The sequence below is a fragment of the Rhinopithecus roxellana genome, chromosome 5 (assembly GCF_007565055.1).
Source record: "Rhinopithecus roxellana isolate Shanxi Qingling chromosome 5, ASM756505v1, whole genome shotgun sequence".
In the NCBI taxonomy this organism is placed as follows: Eukaryota; Metazoa; Chordata; class Mammalia; order Primates; family Cercopithecidae; genus Rhinopithecus; species Rhinopithecus roxellana.
The window spans coordinates 156,497,857-156,518,474 of NC_044553.1; the positions used below are offsets into that span (position 1 = coordinate 156,497,857).

The following is a 20,618-nucleotide window of genomic DNA, read 5'->3' on the forward strand; positions in this document are numbered from 1 at the left end:
AATAATAATAATAACATTCAGAAAGAAATGGCCACAAATGTAATATTCACCCTCACACACACATATGTGTGCCAAAAAAGAGTCTGCTTTCACTGGATCTATGGCAACTGAAGTCATTAATTACAACCATTTCTAAATCTACGTTGATCAGAGTGGTAAAGTTTGTAAGATTAACCATGTTAATTGGTCTGTTATGTGAATTCTAAAAATAAGATAATAGTAATTTACATCAAGTGGAAAACAAAACGCAGGTAGGAATACTCTTCTAACTACTGGAAAAAAACTTTTTTAGACTAATAAATCGAAAAAAGAAAAAGAAAAGAAAGTAAACCTCTCAAGTGGTTGAACCAGTGTATTGTGGTCTCTTAAGAGAAATATTTTCATTCTCTTTAGTGTCAAAAAAGGAAGACCTTTCTTTGTATTCATTGACCAATATCGCCTTATCCTCTCTCCCTCAACCCCATCTCAGCTTCTGTTAACCATTATTCTCCTTTATAACTCTATGTAATCAACTTCTGTAGATTCTAGACATGTGTAAGATCATGCAGTTATTTGTCTTTCTGTGCCTGGCTTATTTCACATAACATAATGTCCTCTAGTTCCATCCATGTTGCTGCAAATGGCAGAATCTCATTCTTTTTCGTGGCTCAATAGTATTCCATCATGCATATGTACCATATTTTCTTGATCCATTCATTTATTTTTAAAAAGTCAAGAAACAAAGGAAGGCATTTGTAATGGAGGAAGGATTCTCTCCAAAATTTGCTATGTTGAAAAACATTTTCAGGCTTATGACATGAGGACTATTCTCCTCCTTCAAAGGTTGGCTATTTGCTACAGGAACAAAAGCACACTAGGGTAGTTTGGTCTGACATGGATCTTCCCCTTTAAAGTCAAGCTGGAGGAAGCAAGTTGAAATCAAGATGGATAGGATGAGCAGTACAAAGAAACCTGTTCCACAAACTGAGAAACAAAACGTCATCTACATATAAGTTTTCTACCACTTACTGATGTTGCCTTGCAGGTTAGGCCTTGTCACCTTGAAGTCTTAAGACTCTCACCATTGAGAGTCCCTTGCTTAACTTGCCCTCCAACTACGATTGGCTACTGATCCTCTACTGGCTCCTTTACAAACTCTTTCCTTGAGGGGAAATAGAAAATCCAGGCAGGGTTTCAAGTTTATGTAAAGTCCTGCTGGGAAAACCTTACATTTGATGCTTCTTGTTCCATGAAAAAGTGTTTGGAGTAGACTCCAGGTACTACACATTCAAAAGTAAATAATTTTTTTTTTAAGTCTGACTTTTCTTTGCATGGAAGAAGGGGAAGGAGACCATTGCCGGAGGCTGACTTCGTGTCCCAATGTCTAACATTATAAGAAACTTTATAGTTTTGATAGACTTAATCCCTACCACAGGAATGTATAAAATGGCAGAGTTCAACTGCCAGCAAAAACCAGGACCACACTAGGAAAGTCATCAGCTTTCAAGGAGCTACCTGCCAGGTCCTGTCTGGCAAAAACCCCAGCTAATGAAAAATTGCACAATATCGCAATGTATCAAGCTGGAGTTGGCTTTGCACTGGGTCTAAATGAGGTCTGGAGTGACCATCACTTCTAAGCACGCAGCTTATCATGGCCAAGAAGCTCGACGTCCTTCAGAAGGGATGCGTATGAAGATAAGCTTTCCCAGAAATCCATTTGTGTTTTTGCAAATCCCCTGTGGGTTTCTACTGGTTCTTCTGGCTATCTATGTGTGTGTGAGTGTATATGTCAGTACCTTCTCCTGCTAACATTTCTTTAACGGATTATGACAACTCACAGATCTTTCTTTGTCTTTCGTTAGTTGCTGCCGTTCAGACTGATCTTTGTCTTGCATATGATTTTAATACAGCACTTGTAATATGATTACATTAACTGTTGAGCAATATTGCCTCAGCAGAACCAAACCACAGTGTTCTTTTTTTAACTACACTGAAAATGCCTTAGCTCTATTCACAGCGTTAATTCTTTATTGTCGCCATTAAAGTACATTGGGCAAGTGGATCGTGTTTGAAGACATGTATGTAAATATATATTTGGAAGATTGGCTGAAATGGCTCAGGAGAAAGATGTGAAGGGGATAAATGAGACACATTTTTCTTGAAGTTGAAGAAAAGGTCTCCTTCCTTGCTTTAAAGATTCTGGCAATGTTTTGGAAATGTGCTCTTTCCAGTTTGGCCTTTGGTAGCATGAGCAGAAGTGGTTTCTTTTTACTAGTTCTTCAGAAAGGGAAATCCAATCCAGGATATCCAGGAGTTGCGGCCAGTGAAATGAGGGAAAGAACCTCTTCCACTGTGGTCTGTGTGAAGAAATATCTCTCTCTATGATTCTTAAGGTAAAATTAAGATTACCATTAGAAAAAGAAGAAGAGGAGAAAAAAGAGGAAGAAAAAGGATACATTGAGAAGGAGGACAAGAAAGAGCAGTAGCAAGAAGAAGAAGAAGGGAAAGAGAGGAAGAAGATTTGACTTGATTCCATTCATTTAGTACTTCTATGAGTGTTTCAGTCCCCTTAGGCAGCCATAATAAATTACCATGAACTAGGTGGCTTGTAAACAACAGAAATTTGTTTCTTACAGTTCTGGAGGCTGGGAAGTCCAAGATCAAGGCACCAGCAGACTTGGCAAGTGATGAGGGCCTGCCCTCTGGTTCACAGATGACACCATCTCCACATGTCCTTGCATGGTTGAAGGGACAAGGCAGCCCTTGGGTCTCTTTTGTAAGGGCACTAACCTCATTCACGAAGGTGAAGTCCTCATGACCTAATCACCTCCACCTCCTGATATGGTCACTTTGGGGATCAGAATTTCAGTGTGTGAGTCTAGGAGGGACATAAACACTCAGACCGTAGCAATGAGTTCTAGAACTGTGTACATCTGTCCCAATTATTTTATCTGCTTCCTTGTTTTCAGAACAGTTTGATGTCAGAACTTCTATCTGTCTTAATAAAGCAAAAAAGGTTCTACAATTCTGCTAACCACAGGATACAAACTGTACCCCTTACACTGCCTCTTGACATGGAAATATTCTAAGAATTGTTTTCTTCAGACCACATAGCTAGAATTTTTCTTTTGACCCAGAGAATGTAGTGATGTTTTCATTTAGAGAAAATGTGTGTGTGTGTGTGTGTGTGTGTGTGTGTGCGCGCGTGCTCGCACACATAGAAGGAGTTCTCTACCAGAGGAGACAAACACATTCTAATTTATCTTCTGGTTCCTTCAAACACTCAAACCCAAATGGCTGAGACTTGCTTATTTTTTATTGTTATTTCTTCTTAACATATTATGAGTATACCATATGTGAATACATACTTTTTCTGTGAATTTTTGTGTCAGGTTCATGTCTGATGTTTTTTTCTTGACTTAGAGACTACAGATATGATATGGACAACAAACGATGACCCCATCCTTATATCTCTGGAGTAGCTGCTAATGATTTTAATGATTAAACAAATGTATTCCATAAATCTGCTTTCAGCAACAATTCCATTATTTCCTATGTCTCCATCTTCTCATCCTTTGATTCCAAGGCAGAAGGGTCTTCTGCTATCGGCTGATGTGCCTGCAAAAGGTCATCTGGAAATAGTCTCTTTCTTTCCCTGCTATGGAGGATGTGGCCTGTTTCCAGCAAGGGACACATTCCTGAACACTCCTACTAACGATTTCTCTTGGCAGTGACACTTGCTAGCCCTATCCAAGGGGTCTTTAGTTCTCAGAATGTCAAGAACAGCCTATGCTGACGACAGGCAAGGTGTTGCTGCCCACAGTCCTGAGTCAGGGCTGACTAAAGAGACCCATCCTTTTGAAGTGCCTTGGGAGGTAAATCATTTTAAAGAGCTGAACCTACTTACTTGGCAACGCCTGCTCAAACTTAACAAAAGGGTCAAGAATACTTCTCTTTAAAGATCCAAACTATAACAGGGACATTCAGAAATAATATTTTATTTGAGAACACATGAAAACTAAAAGCAGAGGAGCAGTGATGTGCCAGCAATGTTTACCAACTGGCTCCTGGTGAAACACCGCTGTGAGCTGTGGCATTAGCCTCTGTCTGTGATGTAAATTCCTTCTACCATGGCCAATGCCAAACTGCCAGCATGACATCTCTGAATCTGGCATTAGAAAGAGGTGCCTGCAGTTGGTCCTCTCAAGCCAGGACTAGCCAGTCATAGCCAGGACTAGCACAGCCATGCTATAGACTGTGAAAGTGGAGGAAACAAGCACAGAACTTGGGAACAGGAGATGTGGGTTGGATTTTCCAGATATGATCTTTCCCAGCTTAGATAAGTTACTTTGGATCCTCTGGGAGTGTGTCTAAAACATACCAGAATGAGCACTTTATAGCAGGGCTTTGATGAGGATCAAATGAGAAAACAGTTGGGGTCATTTTCTCCAGCAAGAGCAATTTTGTCTTCACCACCAACTAACATGACAGGGGAATGCACTGCACCATGAGCTTTTCAGTCTCATGCAGAGGATGGAGCTCATTTCATCCTGTCACATCTTCCAATGTGGGTGGTGTCATTTCTATCTCACAGAAAGAAAAACTGAGTCTTAGAGTGGTGAATAACCTCTCCTCCTCATGCCAGTGAAAGATACCAGCTCAAGTCAGCCTGTCTGCAAAGCGTACTCATTTCAACCTCGTGAGATCCTTGGTGGTTTTAGCTTTTAAACTGGAAAAAATATTCATGATAGACAGGGGAAGATCCCCTTGAATCCTGAAATTGTCACACACCTCCTCAAGAGAGGGAGGTGGCTAACACCCCCCAATGCTATGCCATCTGAATGCCATCTTTTTTCTCCTCCCATCAATTAAAAAGTGTTAGGTTGTATGCAAGAGACGTTGAGTCATAACCTGCATTCTTTGAACACAAGGTCAGTTGCTTTCAGGGAAGTACGAAGAATGTCTAGCCATATCATTAAGTGATTTATGTTTTACTCCTCAGGGAGGTCACATACAGAGGTCACAAATATGAAGTTACAGAATCCTGGCTTCTCCCCCCATCTCTTCTTCTTACATGCCAGATGGCCTTGGTTGAGTCACCTCTCTTCTCAGAGTATCAGAAAAGGCTCATCTATAAGCCAAAGGTATTCATAAATTCTTCATTCACTCATTGTGTCTCTGTGTGTATGTGTGTCTCTGTGAGTGTGTGTGTGAGAGAGAGAGAGAGAGAGGGACAGAGAGAGAGACAGAGACAGATAGAGAGAGAGAGGCAGGAGAGAGAGAGAGAAGTGATTCAGCTAATGATTGTAAGCTCCTTGAGAACAAAGGTTTTCTTTAATAGGCTCAAATCTTCAGGATTTATCAGCATTACTACTGTCCCTATTTGATGAATGAGCGAGTCAAGTACTTGGAACAAAAATTGCCACCCAGATAATTAGTAGGTGACTGTTATATTTATTCTAGTTCCAACAATCCTGTAAAATCACCCGTAGACTTTTGGAAAGTGACAGCTGTAGTTTTACAATTTCCAAATTGAGATTAGACATACGTATATTTTTTTAACGTGAGTTTACTTTCAATGTAAACAACCTTTTCAAAGCAGCAGCAACAAACACCCAATAAATTGGGAATAAACAATACACTGCAAATAGCATCCCCAATAATCTATCATGCATACATCTCCTATGGATAATGCAACATCACAATAACCTTTTGGTTTAATTGGGCTTGTGAGCAGTAGCATATGCATCAAAATGGCCCCATTGACATTGTTTTGCACCCAAGGAATCAAATTAATGCCTACTAGCATACTAAGCACTATGTGGTCCTCTCTCCCTTGGAAGTGCACATGTGTTGCTATTAGCATTAACAGGAGTCAGGCCTAGGCTTTGAGGAGTGTGAACACCCCCCTGGGGTGCAGTAGAGAGGCCAGGCAATATTCTGCTGATTTCAATGGGACTGTGTGTTCTTTGAAAAGCCCTGTAATGGTTCCAGAGGATATCTCTCCAGGTCTGGATGCAATGTTAATAGATGTGTCTAGTAATAACAGCCTAATTATATGTGTGAGCATATCATATTGACATATACAGTATATCTTCCCCATCTTTGCCTCCAAACCACAGGGATGCCCTCTGCTAGGAACAATAGGAGAGTCTCTGTTATCAGATGACCTAGCCCCACGTTAGCGGTGCTCATAAATACTAATCTGGCCAATTCCATCTCCTTTGGCGCCAGAAGGGTAGTTTAATTCTAGATGCTTCAACCCTCGTTCTCAGAGAGCAGAGTATTAAGCAGTGCTGATATGACTATCAGATCTAATACATTTTGCACCATCCTTCCCTAGAATGGATTAAAGTGCTGGTCTCTCTCATCACAAGGCAAAGCAGGGAATGAAATCATTACATCATGCTGGCATCCCCAGGAAGAGGAAACAAACAATGATGTGGATTTGCCTCCTTCTCCACAGGGCAGATGGTCTGTGTCCAGCAGGCCTACCTTGCAAAGAGCCCAAGGAACGCCCCTGCCCTGCCACCTGCATGATGCAAATCAACTTCTTAGACAAGCCCCCATTCATTGTCAAGCTAGAAACCCAGCCTTCCCAAGGCCTGGAGCCTGGAAGCTGAGCAGCACTAAGCAATTATCTGTTTTGAAGGAATACACTGATTTGACATTCTTAAGGAGTCACAGACGTCTGATTTCATAATATAATTTGTAGAAGTAAAAAAGGCAAGTTAAACATTTGCTTACACATATCATGTTTACATGTGTTCAAAGAACTTTCCAAAACTTTGCAGTCTCATCCAACTGCATCTTTTTTAAGCTCGCTTCGCTCTCGTAGGTTTGCAAACAAATTCCACAGCACATTCAACCGCAAATTGATTTACTTTTGGGGAAACTCCTTGAGTTTCACGACTTTCTTCTTGCTGTTTAACGTACACACAGATGCAAAAAAGAAAAAACAATCTCCTAACACAGGAACACAAATCTGGCATCCGGAGGAGTCGATTTTTTCATTTATTCTCAAAGTGAAGGGAAAGCAGTAATGGAAGTGATCCAGATTACCGAGGAGTGTGCAAATGACTTCTTGGGCCCCGCTGGCAGTGTGACTGACAGCCGAATCCTGGGGCAGAGCAGATGAGGGGGAGAGGAGCATCTTCACATGAAGGAAGACCATGTTTCATTTATGACATAACCTGGATGTTCATCTTCCCATCACTCCCTGGACGGCACTGCCACCCTCTCTGCATTCAAGTCCAGGAGGCATCTTCAACTACTTGTCTCTCTTACCTTTCACCAGATCAGTCCCCAGGTGCCACTGACAGTGACTCTTCCATGTCTCTTGAGTGCTCTCCCCTTGCCCAGCCTCATCCAGGCCACTCCATCACTGAGCACTTGGGCTCCTACAGCAGCTTCTCTGTGATCTTACTGCCCCCTGCCTCCTGCCATTCCATCTCTTGTTCCCCATTGCTGCCAGATAGAATTCTAACTTCAACATCTGATCCATGGGCCATCTCTTTGGCATGACTTTGAAGGTCTTTCATGGTCAAGCCCCTGCTTTCTTTCCCAGCTTCCTCTCCATGAGTGTACCTCACACTACATGCCCCAGCCAAGTTCTACTGTGTTTGTTCTGCCCACCCTCCACGGCTTTGGCACATGCTATTCTCTTGACCAGGGATATCCTGTTGCCATTTTTCCACCTGGAAAATACCTACTTGGTCTTCAAAACCAGCTCTGATTCCATTCCTGGAAACCATCCCTGAATCCCCAAGAGGGGGTTAGGACTTATTTCCCTATGTCTTTAGCATCCTACACTTCCGTACCATAGCAACTGACACTTTATGTGATTGTTTGCCTGTTTAATTAGTGTCTGTCTCACTCAAACTGAGTTGTCAAGAGAGCTGGGCTGTGTCATGGGTATGCAAAACTATCTCCTTTAGAACCATGTTTTTGTTACTCCTCTCTATACAACATCAAACACAGTTCCCAGGATGTGTTAGATACTGCATAGGGATTTTCAAATAAACGAATGGACACAGAAATTACTGAATTAGATCATGAAAATGGACAGGTGTGTACCCACTCAAAAGGCTCTGGGTCAGACTATTCTACCTGCTGGAGGCCCCTCACAAGGTGATCTAAACTTACTGCCAAGGAGTTAGATCACAGAATGCTGCAGACTCCATGAGTGGTGAAAGGGGAAACTCCAGGGGTCTTCCTAAAGCAGCCTCATTGCGTTGGTCCCTCATCCTCAGACTTTATCCTTCATTTCCACCTAGGCAGATAACCCTCTGCCACTGCACCTGGTGGCCTCACCCTGAAGATGCTGGAGGGGTCCCTCAGAGGAAGTGAGTGTGTCATGAGAATGCTAACCCCTGGAAGGGGCTGGAGGGCCCAAGAAAAGGAGGGCAGGCTGTCCTTTCTTCCAGCAGAGCTGTCCAAGAGCTTATCTGGCCAAGGACCTCAGTGTACTGAGCTGACTTCTCCTTGGCTGCAGTTTCAGAACATTCTGCTCCATGAGACGGGGAGCAACCTCTCCGACCCACTGTCTCCAGGTGTGCATCTCATTACTTGCAGGGCATCTCCAGCAGCCTAGTGGTGATCTCAATGATGAAACTTCCAAGGAAAGGGCTTTACCGAATGCAACATCAACAGCATGGAGTTAGGAAGGCCGGCGTTTACCAACAAACGCGTCTTCCAATCTGCCTGACTTCTGTCCCTGAATAAAGGAGCATATGTCCAGCCTGGTATCTTCCAAGGTTTTCAGTTTTGCTTTTGTTTGTGTGTTTTCAAGAAGTTTATAAATAATCCAGTGTCTGGGCCATAAAGGGTGACTCCAAAAGATCTCATTTGTGTGCGACCTTGTTGGAGGCCGGCAGCTCCAGGCAGCCCTCCTCTGAAGCCAGAGCTCTGCTATTAGGGCTTGGAAACCCACAGCATTAATAGGAACCAGGCAGGGAAAGTGAAGTTGAGACAAGGAATGTGTCGGGAGACTTCCAGCTCTGCTCAGCTGTGTGAGGCCTGGGCAAGTCACGCATCGCCGCAGCTCAGCCTGGGGCGATCCAGGCAGAGGGGTTGGCAAGGGGGTGGGGCTCAGGCTTTCTGGGTGTGTTTGTCCAAGTGGCTGAGTGCCAGAACCCCCTCCCTGCTCTGGTTCCTGGGAGTTAACCTGGCGTTGAAACCCTAGACCCTCGTGTGCCTCAGCCAGAATCTGGCCATGGATTGGAGGTCTTCGATCTGTTTTTCAGACCCATGCTTGCAGGTCCTGCTGTGCTGGGGGAGTGGGTCTGAATGGGGTAGAGCAGGCTCTGGGCAAATGCTTCCTGAGCTGGTCTGTGTTACCATGCAGCGTGCTAAGGGCTGCAGACCTCCAGGCATGACTCATGGGCCAGAAGGAAGCAGGCATGGATGCTGACCTCCAGGGTGGTCACCCAACTGAACCACTCACAGAAAGTTAATTGGATGCCATCAGTCTGCTGTGGTAACTTAGAGAGCCTCAGAAGAGCAAAGGAACAGAGAGGATGGATTTTAGCAAGACTGTTGCCCTGATGTTCCCTCACTGGCTCCAACTTTTGCTAAGAGGCATGAGATACCATCAGGCTCCACTCTGCTCCATGTTACATCCCACATGCATGCCACCTTGGAGCTGCCACATCCCAAGGGGTTCAGGGTCCCTCCCATTGGGAAGCACAGTGTCCAGGCTCTCTTCCATCCACACAGTGATTACTGCTGATTGTGGTGCCACCATTGGAAAGCTGTGTTTCCCCAGCCAGTGACACTGCTCTGGTCAAGGGATGTCAAGGTGGGCAGGGTGGGAGTGGGGGTCAAGAAGGAAACCCCCGTGATGTCCGAATCATAACTAGCTCTCAGGAGCTGAGAGGAGTGGAGGCTGAGCATGGCAGGGTTCTTCAGGGTCTGGCAATGCATTTGACACTAAATACATGATAAATGGATGGTTGACCAGTAGTTCACTTTTCTACTTTTCTATTTGTATGTTTTACTTTGTTTTTACAACGCTGGCATGATTCCTAAGGCAGGACTGTCAAGTGAACTTCTGATAACATTCACAGTGTCTTAGGCAGTTTCTGTGTGTGCGCTCAAGTCAAGAGTGGCTATAGTTAACAATAATATATTATTATAGCTTCAGATAGCTAGAAGAAGGATATTGAATCTTCCCAAGAAGTGATGAATGTTTGAGATGATGGATATGCTAATTATCCTGATCTGATCACCACACATTATATATATCAAAATATCACTGGTGTACCATGAAAATATCTGTAATTATTATGTATCAATTAAAAATTAAATAGTGGATATATATAATTCTTAAATCATAAAAGATAGTTTAGACAATTTGGCAAACACAGAATAGATAAGAAAATAGAAATTATACATGATTACATCACCCAGAAGTAAAAATTGTTAACATCTTGCTGTACTTCATTTTTCCAGCACATATTATTTTACACATTTGAGATCACACTGAATAAACAATTTTGCATCCTGCTTTCTCCAATTAATTTGTATTGTAAGTAGTATTTCCCCTTCCTAGGGAAGGTAATTTTGTTGTAGGTTAGGTTTGATTTTGTCTAATCAAGATAAATTTTTATTTTATTTGATAGAGTGGCAGAGAACAGAATTCCTGAGATAACTTTATGGACTTCATCTGTTGATATTTGCTTATTCCCTGGATTTCTACAGCCTACTGGTAGTTTGCATCAAAAAGAATAAAATCATCTGCCACCATGCCCAAAATACTGGGCAACTCTGTGAAAGAAAATGAACTACCCTAAGCTAAAAGGTAGCTGAATTCCCCCTTACGAAAGAGCTATGTAGCACTCAGAGAGACAACGGATTCTAATGTCACAAAGCCACTAAAGCCAGCTCAGAGACTGAAGCAGGACAGAGTTTCTTCAGGATACTGCTCCTGACAACTCAGTGGCTAGGCTGCCTGGATGATTTACTTTTATTTTGTATTCTGCTTTTGATTAGCAACTTTACTATTATATTTATTGATTTACTCCAGGAGTGGATATCCACAGGTAAGAGATAATCTTATCCAACTTTAAGTAAGCATGGTGTTTCCTAGCCAAATTAAAGGCATTCAGACCAGACCTGGATGAAAAGTTTAGTGAGATTTCAATTGATCAGTCCAAAAGGAGACAGGCATATTTCCCCCTTTTTAGTTGAATAGGTGTGAGTTTCGGAATATGAGTATAAGAGGCAGGAAATAGTGGGGTAAGAAGCAAACTGAATCCTACAACAGCATCTGACTTTTATTTTATTGTGCAGGGATAAATTTTTTAAAATGCTGGGTTGAGCATTCAATTCACTAATTTGTAGATATGCCCACATTTGTGGAGATACTCAATGGTTCATTTTATCCGTGAGTTCCTCCTTTGCGTAACATACCATGCCAGATGAAGCAATTCTCAAATCCAAAGACAAGTTATGTCTCAGACCTGCATCCAGGAGCTTTGTAGCCATGAATCAGGGAAAAAAATGGGGGAAACTGCTATAATGTTAATAGGTGTTACAAAGTAGAAGTGACTATAAGTGACAGGCAGCTAAAGCAGAACTATAAAGGGTAGAGGACCCTTATTTCTATGTGGACATCAGAATAAAACCTCATCCATCCTAAAGAATGGTAATTAGATCAAAGAATGTTAGAGACAGGCATGGGTTTTAGAATTGTTTCTTAGCTGGGTGGCCTCGGACAAAGCCTTTCCTCTCTCAACTCCTCCATGTTGTCATCTGTACAGTGGGATCAGTGTTGGCTCCCAGTTTCTGTGCCTGGTGAGGCTGTTGTGAGAAATCAATGTCATCATGGACAAAAGCACTCTGCACTGTACTTGCGTACATTAGGTACTCACTGAAGAGCAATTGTAGGGAGGATAAAGTTATTATCATTCACTATAATCAATAAAGGTTTCCATTTGGTACTAACACATCTGATTCTAACCTAGGACTGGTTTTGGTGACTTTTCCCATAGGTGGCTATCCTAGTCCAGGTGGGGTGCCTGAAAAGGAGAAAACAAAGTCATACCTGCTTATGGAATACCTACTATGTGCCAGTGTAAATGCATTTCCTCTAACTCAACAACCCATTGGATAATGACTGGAGTTTGAAGGAATGACCTGCCCCAGCTTACACACAAGGCAGGGGACACGCTGTGCACACCTCTCCATACTCATCCTTTCGCTCACGGGACTGGAGAGGATTCCAGGGGATGACATGAGCCAGGATCAGATGCTTCACAGTATCTATCCTATCATTACTTTATTCTTACCTTTAAAGGTTACTGGACTCCTACTAGTGAGGACCTATGGTGGGTGCCGGGGTATTGAACTGGATGGACCCTTCCTTTCTTATTTCAAGGGATTTCATATTCAGAGGGATGAAGGCCACATGGAAAGTAAATGCAGCGAGTATAATAAAGACTAAGAGAAGAGAACAGTGTTGAATATGCAACCTCCCCTCCCCTTTCCCCTTTCCCTCCCTCTCCACCCTAAACACGTATTTTTCCTCCTTGTTTGGATTGTCTCTAATATCTCTGTTTGGACAAAGTCTTGAGCTTCCATATCCACTTTGACCTGGGAAACAGCTTCTCTGCTTACTTATGACTGACTGAGGCCCTTCCGCTGGGGGCCTTTCTTCTCTCTGACATTCTAACGAGGACCTATATAGCCCATTACTTGATGTGCAAGTGCTACTTTGATCCTGTAGTTGTTTCTTATCTTAATCTTGGCTTATATTTATGGGTCTACCTCTAGCTGAAGATCTACAAGCTCACAATTTTCACTTTCCTCAGCACCGTCCTCACAGCAGGCACACAGTAGGTGCACAGTAGGCACGCAGTAGGTACACAGTAGGCAGTTAGCAGAAATACTGTGATTTGCCAACTTTGAAACCTTCCAAGAGTAGAACAGAATGGAGACACACATAGCCACAGAGAGACAGGGCTGGTGTGAAGTATTTCCTCCAGTCACAATGTGGAGTTCTTGAACAGCCTGTTTCCCTCTAGGGAGCATGGAAATTTGATGGACAATGGAATCAGATCCAAGACAGCCTCCAGGACTTTTGGTGAACCTTATTCAGTCAGGAGAAATGTGAGAGAGGCAAGAGAAAGGTTTCAGTGTAGTAAAAACAGAATATGTCTATTAGTGGGACCTTTCTATATTAGTAGATCAGCACAGGGAGCTGGGACAGTGCTGCCAAAACTGAGCCAGTCAGAAAGTTAGTTGCAATCTCCTCTGTCTAGATGGTCAAAATGATTAGACTTTCTTTGCCGATGTGGAATGATTGAAGGCAGATCGACATTGCCAGTTGTTGATTGATGTGTGCGTTTTGTCAACTCACTCACTGCATGAGGCTTCATGTCCACTCAGTTTGGCTTCTTAGGAAACCTTCGAGTGCCAATCTCAAGCAAAGGACCAGACAAGATTCTGTGCCAGTGAAACCGTCCCTTAAATCAAGTCAAGCAGTGAAATTGCTTCTACCAGTCATGACTCATGACCTGGGCTTTTGTCTTTCTTTTCTTTTCTTTGGTGTGGGGGAGGTGGGCGTTGGAGTTTACGGGGGGGGATGGAGGGAGTGCGATGGGGTCGTTGATGTCGTTTGCGAGGTAGGCGTTATTTAGGGGCTGGAGGGTTGGGGCGGTCGTATGCTTTGTTTCGGCATTGACGTAATGAAGACTTCCTTCTTGCTTCTTCCTTTCGTCTCTTTTTTTGTTCTTCTTGGGAGTGCTTTATTTTTGCTTCTTTCTGAATTACTTAACGGCTTTCTTCCCATTCTTCCTTCCTTTCCTTCTCCTGTCCTTCCTTCCTTCCTTCCTCCTTCCTTCCTTCCTTCCTTCCTTCCTTCCTTCCTTCCTTCCTTCCCTCCTTCCCTCCTTCCCTCCTTCCCTCCTTCCTTCCATCTTTCTTGCTTTCTGACTTTCTTGCTTTCCTTCTTCTTTCTTTTTTTTTTTTTTTTGAGATGGAGTCTCGCTCTGTTGCCTAGGCTGGAGTGCAATGGCTCAATCTCAGCTCACTGCAACCTCTGCCTCTAGGGTTCAAGCAATTCTCTTGCCTCAATCTCCCAAGTAGCTGGGACTACAGGCATGTGCTGCCATGCCCAGCTAATTTTTTGTATTTTAGTAGAGACGAGGTTCCACTATGTTGTCCAGGCTGGTTGCGAACTCCTGAGCTCAGGCAATTTGCCTGCCTCAGCCTCCCAAGGTGTTTTTATTTCTTTTGTGTTTACTTTTGGGGTTGTTTGTTTCTTTGTTTGTTTTTGTTGAATTCAGACTTAATATTGTCATCCTCTCGGCATCGGCTCTTTTGAAAGGTAAGATTTGCAGACTTCTTCATCAGCTTTAGGCTCTGGGGAGCACAGAGTTGCTGTGCCAGTGAAGAGCCTCGGTGGGTTCTGCTTAGGCTCCAGCTAGAAAAAGCCTAGGTTATTTTTGCTGCTTGCTGACTATGGTGGCCCTTTTGAAGTGTGAGCTTGAATATATGCCCAGATCTGGTGGAAGGTGTCTCTATGTTCCCCTTAAGATGATCCTCTTGGCAAAAATAAAACAAGATGAAGGAATGGTTTTGTGCCCATTTCTTCAGCCAACTCTACTTACATGTTTATCGTGTGTCAGGGACCATAGGAAGGACTAATGAAGAATAGATTTATAGGGAAGAGCCTCTGTCCTCGAGATCCTTGAGGCTGGCTGGTCAACATGAGGATGACCATGCAAGAGGCACCTTCTGTGGGTGTGAAGTGGTCCAAACTAGAACCTGACTGAGCCTAAGTGGGATGTAGTAGTTATGAACTCTGACTTTGAGGTCAGACAGAAAATAGGTCCCAACCTCAGCTCTGCCCTATTTTAACTAGGTGTCCTTGGACTTAGTTTTGCTATGCAAATATTTCTGGGTTTGAATTTTCTTTTCTGCTATAAAATGTAAGATCAGGTAAAGTCTGAAAAGCACTTAGCTCCCAGCCCAGCACATAATTCCTGCTGAACACATGTGAGCTTTGTCATTATCATCACTATTATTGTTGTTATTACTATCATCATCATCCTCATCATCATCTGTATTTACTGAATGAGAGAAGCCTTCACAATAAAAGAGATGATCAAAAAAGATTTGGAAAGACTGCCAGGGTTTGCCAAGGTACCTGAAGCCAGGAACTCCTCCCAGAGAAAAGAAAGAGTTTGTGCAAAGACTCAGAACTTTGAGCGTGAGCTGGGCTATTTTCTGGGATTAGCAATAGTAAAAATGACTGGATTTCTTGATTTTTTTCTGGGTAAAAGGTGTTGGTGTACGGGTCTTTTGAGAACCTAAGGCATAAAATAATAGACGGTGGTCAAACCATAAGAGGTCTTGAATGGTATGCTATGAAGTATTATTATTACTCTGGAAATAAGTAGAAGTTATGGACAACATTGGATCAAAGTTTAGCATGGCTGCCAGAATGAAATCTGGGTTAGAGGGGAGCTTGGAGACACGTATGTCTAGAGAGTTCAGGAAGGGTAAGGTACTCAACGAAGCGGGCTAGCACTAAAGGCAGCCAATAAAAGGAAATATAAGAAAGTTGACTAAGGTTTTCCTCCAAGGGCCATAAGATGGACTTTATCCCCCTCGTACACCTGAAAAAGCCTTTGCCTTCTTTAGTTCATGAAACAAATTTGCAAGAAATTATATAACTGCAGGACTGAGTCTCAGCTGACTGCAGATTTAAAATGGCAAATTCTCTTTTCTGATGTCTCAGTTTGTTGGCCATGAGTGGACTGAATCCCATACAGCCAGGAGAATCTGCTTCCAAGATTTACTTGCCCCTAGCAAATGACATATGCAAGTCCAGATCTCTTAGAAGATCTGAAATAATTATTTGGAGAAAAGAAAGGAAAGGAAAGGAAAGGAAAGGAAAGGAAAGGAAAGGAAAGGAAAGGAAAGGAAAGGAAAAAAAATGTATGATTTCTTCCTTGAGTACTAAGTTTCCTGGTTCTATTTAAAAGAGATTATAATCTAAAAATGTACGCCCCCATCTTTTCAGGAAGATTTCTACTGTATAATGTGACAGACTCCTGAAACATTGCTTTTAGTTTATTCAGAGCTGGTGCTAAGAATATGAAGATGAACCAAATGTTGTTCCTGCCCTTAGGGAGCCTGGTGTCCAGCACAGGACACAGACATGGAAGTGATAGATTGAAGGTTTTGTGGTGACAGGAGTGGGCACAGAGAGGAGATGCATCCTTGTCTGCCTGGGAGAATAAAACAGAGCTTTGCAGGAGGATGAAGACAAGCCGTCTATGTCACAGTGGTGGAGATGCATTTGCCATATGGTGACCATATTTTCTGAATCAAAAATCGAGATGCATGATCTGACACAAGGTTTGACGATGGGACAGAATTTTTGAAATCAAGGCGGTCCGAGGAAACTCAGGACATATGGCCGCCATAACCAATCATTACTGTGCACACAGGAGGCATGGTTTGATCCACAAACAACCAAAGCCAGAATTCAGGCAGACAATTTATGTCAATGCTTGACTCCATATGTGGCAAACTATATTTTCTGACCCTATCTATTGGTCTGGCCATGACTGGACACTTATTCATTCAGAGCAATCCTAAACAAAGTTGGGCATGCTGGAATGTAGCAGACTTTAGAAACTACCTGGTCCAAACTGCACCTTACCACGCCAGTGGAGAAACTGAGGCTCAGAAAGGGGAAGTGACACCCTCAAAACCATGCAGAACAGAGCTGGGTCTGGGTGCTTTTCCTTCCCTTCACCAGGGCTGGATTTGAGGGACACATCAGAAAAGCCCATGAATTGAGAGAAAACTCAATATGCCAGCCTTGGTGTCACTAAGGCCACAGTCAGCAGATTCACTCCTGACTGAACCAAAGTGTCATATTTGATGGCCTTGAGCTCAGATCTCTCCAGAATATTGATGAAGCTGCCAAGCTGAATGTGAGAATGCCAGGCTGTTTAAGACGCAAAGGAGGTTGTTATAACACGATTTGTCAATGCCAAAGAGTTCCAAGGACTCTGAGTCTTCAACATTATATTCTACTGATCTTTCTCCATTGGTGGTGAAGCTATAATGAAAAGAGAAAGCTCATAGAAATAGAGTGAGGTATTCACGTATGCGCATTCAGGAGAGAGAGCCGAGTCCCAGCTGGACAAGCGGAAGATCAAAAGTCCTCCTGCCTTTCCCCAAGATGGCACTGGAGAGGGAACCCACCTGACAGCTACACCCATTGATCTTGAATCTCTGGTCGTTCTGACTTGGGAAGAGGCTGAGCTCCAGACGTACATGCTGCCAAGAAACACTTGGTGCCTTCACAGCCAAAAAAAATGTAACACGCCTGCCCAGCATGTGAGAAGGGCAAAAAAAGAGAAGTGGTTTTTCCTCTGGGGCTGACAAAAACCAGCCCAGAACTCTGAGATTAAAATGCATGACAGGCATTCTCTTCCTGATGCGGGTCTGGACTGGAGGAATAATTTAGAAGAACTGATGGAATGACCTGTGCTTGGTATGCATGCCTCTTCCTCTGGAATTCCGGCATAGTCCCACCTCTGGGATCCAGAGCTGGTTGTGGGTATGTGGTCCAAGCTGGGGATCACTCATGTGTTTTCCTTCCTTTCCTCTCCTCTCCTTTCTCTTCCTTTTCTAGTCTTTATTTTTCTCTACTCATCTCGTTTGTTGTCTTTTGTCTTTCTTCTCTTTTGTCTTCTTTTCTCTTCTCTTCCATTTCTTCCCATCCCTTCTCTTTTCCTTCCTGCCTTCTCTTCTCTCTTTTCTTTTCCTTGTATTTCTCCCCATCTGGGATAACATATAATGATGCAAATTAAATATAAATTGCTTTGTGCCCAGATGGTGTTGGGATCTGAGACGCTCTCCCAGCTTACTGATCGTTCTTAGCCATCCATTCATATTTTCATCCATCCACCCGTCCTACCCATCACCATCTCCTGCCATCCTCCCAACCAAGCATTTATCTATCCTTCTCTTCAATTCACATCATCAACAGGCGTTTCCTGAATCACCTATAAGCACCAGGGACTCAACAATACCCTATGGCAACAGAAATAAATATGACTTCGACCTGGAATTTGAGAAGTCACCCAGTCTAGGAGGCAAACTTATAATTATTATTCTGTAAATGTTTGATAAGGGCACAGCCTTCAGTCCATCGGTCTATTCTGTGCGGTCTTTTTTTTTTTTTTTTTTTTTTTTTTGTATTTTTAGAGATAGGGCCTCGTTTTGCTGCCTCAGCTGCAGTGCAGTGGCACTATCATAGCTCACTGCAGCCTTGAATCTGGGCTCAGGGGATCCTTCCTCCTTAGCCTCCCAAGCAGCTGTGACTGCAGGCATGTGCCACCATGCCCAACTAATTTTTAAAAAACTTTTGTAGAGAAGGGTCTCACTATGTTGCCCTGAATGGTCTCAAACTCCTGGGCTCAAGTGAACCTCCTGCCTTAATATCCCAAATGCACTGAGATTACAGGCCTAAGCCACTACACCCAGCCTCTGTGTACTCTTTAGGTGAATAGGAGTTAGTCCTCTGAAGGGGAGAGAAAACACCAACTCTCTAAGTTGAAGGAGCACATAGGAGGTGCACATAGGGTGATGACGAATTGTCCTGAATTGCCTGGAACTGAGGGGATTCCTGGGATGCAGAACTTTCCGTTTTAAAGCCAGTACAGTCTCAGACAAACCAAGATGGATTGGTCACATTGTGTATGCATTGGTCTGTGGGGCAGGCGTAATAACAGCCACCCAAAGATGTCCAAATTCTAGTTTCTGGAATTCTCAAGTATGTCACCTTATAGGCCAAGAGGGACTTTGCAGATGTGATTAAGTAAAGGATTTCGAAATGGGAAGATTATTCTGGACTACAAGTGTCCTTATAAGTGAATGAAAGAAGGGGGTGTGAGTCAGAAAAGGAGACGTGCTATGGTAGCACAGGTTAGAGTGATGCAGTTGCTAGAAGTGCCCCACAGCCAAAGTAAGCAGGAGACCTCCAGGAGCTGGAGAAGGCATGGAACAGATTCTCCCCCAGGGCCTCCCAAAGGAACACAGCCCTTCTGACGTCTTGATTTTAGATCCATGAGACCCATTTTGGGCTCTGACCTCCAGAACTTTAAGACAACAAATGTGTGTTGTTTTAGGCCACTAAGTTTATGGTAACTTGTTACAGCAGCAATAGCAGACTAATACACTCTGCTTTCCAAAAAATCCCCCAAAGACTTGGATGCAGGTTGCCTTGTTGCCTTTCCATTGCCCCTAGGGCAGATTTTGGTTTTCTCCCAAAATACCATTCCTGTATTAATGAAGGAGGCAGTATGGGAAGTATTGAGAGCACATTGAAACACAACCATTTACTTATCATCCTGCTTAAGCTGGAGCATTAGAGTGGGAATCCAGATGCTTCAGCTGCATGTCTGGCTCTGCCTTTCCTTGCTCTGTCAGCTTGGTCTACCTCCCTGAAATCTCCAGGTTCTTACTTATCTCTAAAATGAACTAAATAATACAGAATTATCATCTCAAATGTATGAACTTTGGTAACATTCTTAAGTGATCATGCATTCATAATGTGTTTGTGACTGAGTCCAGAGCATATGCATTTTTTGGGGGGTGACATCACACTCAAGAGAATTAAAATGGATTCTTGGAGGAGGGGCTCCTACTGTTTCTATGTTTTAGAAACTGGTGTACAGATGATACATAACTCAATACACAGTATACCCGTGGTATGGAAGGTTCATGGGGTGGTGACTAGGAAAATGTGTCCAACACGTCTCCTTTCGGGTGTGCTAATGGCAAAGAAAAAGGCTGAGAATCATTTGTCTAGTGATTGCACTACCTGTTGCTATTTGATAACGTGTGTTCAAGGGCATGGGAAAGATGATGAAGCAGAGGAATCTCAGGAACTTTCTGGAGTTAGATGAATATAAATCCAATTCTTCACATCGTTGTAGATCTGTGCCACTCTGAGATCAGTCTCTTTATCTATAACAGAAGAGAGAACTCTCCTTAGGCTGTTGTTGGTATTTCATTAGATAAGTCAGAGAGAGATACAGATATACAGGCAAATACAAATTGGCACAGGGCTTGGCCTTCAATGATGTGTCTCCCCTTTTCTTCCTCATCTTTTTGCTCCTTACAAAATGTCATTGTGGAATCATTTCTTCACTGCCCACCCCTTACTGTTGTGCCCCCTACCTGACACATACTTTTGCTTGTAAATTGAATCAACATATGGAAACATCTAGCTTTATTTCATTCCCTGATTAGTGGAGCGCCAAACATGTGTGTTTGATTACTCTGGAGCCCAGGGAGCACACAGCACTGGAATAGTTTGACCCCTTTGGCCAGGGAGAAAAATTAGGCCCAAGGGGTGGGCTGGCCAAGCTGCCTCTGTGCTGCAACGTGGTCACAGGGTTTCTCACACCTTCCATAAGGCCACAGTCCAAATGCAGGGAAAGCTGAAGGTTTAGCATGGAGGTCGTTCCACCGGGTCGGCTTGTGTCACGACCAATTTGTCTTCAGAGACAGCGCTGGTGCTTCCAGAGACAGACTTTGTGCTTACCATCCCATCTTCCCACACTACGGAGTAAGAGAAGAAAAGAATAGTGTTCTACGGCCTGTTG

General features: G+C 43.2%; 1 long non-coding RNA gene across 3 annotated transcripts in view; it reads right to left on the reverse strand.

Annotated features, from left to right (window-relative positions):
- LOC104654472 overlaps positions 1-20,618 on the reverse strand; it is a 53,629-nt gene that overhangs the window by 15,438 nt on the left and 17,573 nt on the right. Inside the window, exons 3-4 of one of the 3 annotated variants that reach the window (XR_004057533.1) lie at positions 20,420-20,574; positions 18,080-19,977 (exon numbers count right to left, since the gene is read on the reverse strand). The exons of 1 other annotated variant lie outside the window; for it this stretch is intronic. This is a non-coding gene — a long non-coding RNA (uncharacterized LOC104654472). Of the gene's footprint in view, positions 1-18,079; positions 19,978-20,419; positions 20,575-20,618 lie in introns of those variants that run through there. One more of the 3 variants, XR_004057531.1, reaches the window with a different exon arrangement.